At 41.4% G+C, this 3424-nt stretch overlaps 1 non-coding gene across 1 annotated transcript; it reads left to right on the top strand.

The window, feature by feature from the left end:
- The first annotated feature begins 2440 nt into the window (after positions 1–2440).
- Positions 2441–2512, top strand: TRNAA-UGC (transfer RNA alanine (anticodon UGC)). The gene has a single exon. It is a non-coding gene; the product is annotated as a tRNA-Ala (tRNA).
- Positions 2513–3424: the final 912 nt, after the last annotated feature.

Here is a 3424-nt window from a genome sequence, read left to right as displayed (position 1 = left end):
TAGGGTAGGGAGGTCAGGAAAGATCTAAGTATATGGAACTCGAGCAGAGACCAGAGTGAAATGAAGGAGCAAGACTTAAGAGGGGGAAATCTTCCTAAGCAGAAGAAACAGGAAACAGCTCCCTAAGCTGGGAGACAGCCCGATTTGTCCACGGATCTGCAAGGGAACCAATGTGTCTACAGCTCAGTGAGTGAGGAAGAAAGTGGTAGGTAGTGAGGTCAGAGGAGTAGCCAGGGGTCAGATCCCAAAGGCCATAGTCAGAACTTTGGATTTCATTCTTAATGTGATAAGAAGCCAAAGTGTCACAAGAGAGGAGAGGGAAATGATCTAGTTTGTATCCTTAAAGGATTGCTCTGCTGTGTGGAGAAGAGACTAAGGTAGGGACTCAGAGTGGAGGAACACAGACCAGTCAAGAAGTTACCGTGGTGGTCCAAGCTGAGATGATGAAGGTTTGGATTAGTGAGGTGAGAACATATATCTGAAGATAAACCTAATTAGTTTTAAAGATGGATGGAACGAGGGGTGTAAAAGAAAGAAAAGAATCGATGATGACTCCAGGGTTTTGGCCTTGGCAACTGGGTAGATGGGGGCACTCCTTAATGAAAAGGGGGGATACTCAGGGAGGAGGAGAAAAGATGGGAATGGGAGAGATGGAAAGCAGTAGTTTGGGACAAATGCATAGTATGGTTTGAGAAACCTACTGTTATCTAAATGGAGATTTTGAGTAGGTAGTTGGTATGCAAATCTGGAATTCAGGGGAGAAGTCAGGGCTAGAAATAAAAATTGTTAGTCAAATATAAAAGGTATTTAATGCCATGGATATTGCATTGTAGATAATGTTGGGGTTCTCCAGAGAAACAGAGAGCAAGCGAGCGAGAGAGAGATTTTTTTTTCTTTCTTTCTTTCTTTTTTTTTTCTGGCTGCGCAGCATGCAGAACTTCCCCAACCAGGGATCGAACCCATGCCGTCCCTGCATTGGAAGCGTGGAGTCTTAGCCGCTGGACCACCAGGGAAATTTGAAAGATTTATTTTGAGAGAATGACTCACAGCATTTGGTGGCTGGCAAGTCTGAAACCTACAGAACAGGTCAGCAGGCTGGAAATTCCAGCAGTCTTAATGTTGCAGTCTTGAGTCTGAAGGCAGTCTGGAGGCACAATTCTTTCCCCTGCAGGAGACCTCAATCTTTTCTCTTAAGGCCTTCAACTGATTGCAGGAAGCTCACTCACATTATGGAGAGTAATCTGCTTTACTCTAAGTCTATTGATTTCAGTGTTAATCACATTAAAAAATACCTTCACAGCAACATGTAGACTGGTGTCTGACCAAACAACTGGGTACCATAAAATCAGCCAGCACATCATGCAACTAGATGAAATTACCTAGTAAGTTAATGCATTTAGAGAAATGAAGACAGTCCAGGACTGAGCCCTGGCAAAGTACAAAGGAGAAGGGTCCAGCAAAGGAGGCTGAGAAGGGAGGTAGGAGGAAAACCAAGAGAATGTGCTAAATCAAAAGCCAAGGAAGACGTGCTCCGACAAGGAGGAAGATCAATTATATCAGGTGCTGCTGAGAAATCCTGCAAGATAAGGCCTGAATCATGGAAGTTATTGCTGACTTTACTGAAAATGATGGGGGGAAAGAAAGCCTAAGTAGAGGCGGTTCAACAAGAAACAGAAAAAAAGGACAAGGGGGTAGTAAGTATAGCCAACTCTTTCAAGGAGTTTTGCTATAAAAGCAGAAAACAATGGGAAAGTAGCTGAAGATGGATGTAGGAAGGGTTTTTTGGTTTTGTTTTGTTTTGTCTAAGAAGGAAGTTATTATAGCATGTTTTAATGCTGAAGAAATAATCTAGTAGAGGAAATTTGGTGATTTCCAAAGAGGAAAGGAGCAAGATGAGATCTGTAAATTACAGAGGCAAAGTACTTTGACTATATACATCTATTATGCAACATAGACTTAAGTCAAATCTAGGTTCCATCACTGATTAGACAGTCAAATTACTAAGCCTCTCAGCTTTCTCATCCTCTTTCTACAAGGTCCTCTGTGGTCCTTCTACCTCTTTATCTCACCCAAACCTTCCCTCCGTCTCTATGCCCCAGCCATTAGCCTTTTTTCAATCCCTTTAATTAATCTAACCACAGGCTTTGCTAACTCCCAATCACTCAACACATCTTAGTTCAAACATGTCTTAGTCACATAAGCCAAATCCCCCTATGAAATGCTCTTGTGTTACCATGCATTCTTTCTGATTAGTACTTACCACAACTGCAGTTATATTTTTAAGTATGGTTATTTGATCAATGTCAGCCTCCCCCTCTAGAACAGCTTAGTTCAATAGAACTTTCCATGATGATGCAAATATTCTATATTAGCATTGTCCAACCCAGTAGCCTCTAACCACATGTAGTTATTGAGCAAATAAAACATAACTAGAGCATATGGGGATGTAGCTCAGTGGTAGAGTGCATGCTTTGCATGTATGAAGTCCTGGGTTCAATCCCCAGCATCTCCATCTGATTTCTCCTTGTTTAATCCTTGGAAAATATGGCTAGTGCAAGTGCTGATCTGAATTTTAAACTTTATTTATATTTAATTAATTTAAATGTAAATAGCTACATGTGGGCAGGGACCAGGATTATTTATGTTCACCACAGTGTTCCCAGCACTTAATACAGTGCCCACACTTAGTAATTGCTCTAAAAATGTTTGTCGACAGATTCGATCTGTACAGTGGGGATATTACTAGTTAACTTGTAGATTTCATCTTTTTCTAAGAGGAAAGGAAAAAGAGTCTTTACATAGTCACTGTCAAAGATTCTCAGTCCTCTTATAAAGGTGAATCTGACCTTCAAGAATTTGATCAATCCCAGAGGGTGGCTGAGAACATATTGGGTGATCTGAATAAAATAACACCTGTAATATGCCTAGGAGTTTGCCTAGAACATGTGGTAGTCTATCAACTTCACAGAGGGCAAGCAAATAATGGTGTAGGGAAACTGGGGAAGCAGGTGCTATTTGAACCATATCTGGAGGAATAATAAGGGTAGTAGTAATGGGAGTGGGAGTAATACCTAAGAATTTTTCAGTGCTTACCATATGCCAGGCATAAACTTGGGTCTTTACATGGCTAATTTAATCCTCACCATAATCCAGTGAGTGAGATACCGTTATTTCCCCCATTTTACAGATATCTGAAAAAAAGCCGAGATATAAAGAGGAAAATTATCTTCCCATGGTCACCTAGCTAACAACTGGCAGAGCTGCGCTGACGCCCAGCCCTGGGCCCTTACCACAGCGCTGTTCAACTCTTGAACAGAACTCTCTAGGCAGAGCGAACAATAGGTACAAAGACACAGCGGTAGGAAAGAAACAGTGTGTTTCTGCACGACATGCAGAAACATAAGGGGAGATGAAACTCTAAATA

This window comes from Physeter macrocephalus, chromosome 6, assembly GCF_002837175.3.
Source record: "Physeter macrocephalus isolate SW-GA chromosome 6, ASM283717v5, whole genome shotgun sequence".
Classification (NCBI taxonomy): Eukaryota; Metazoa; Chordata; class Mammalia; order Artiodactyla; family Physeteridae; genus Physeter; species Physeter macrocephalus.
This window is presented reverse-complemented; position numbering and strand designations above follow the sequence as displayed.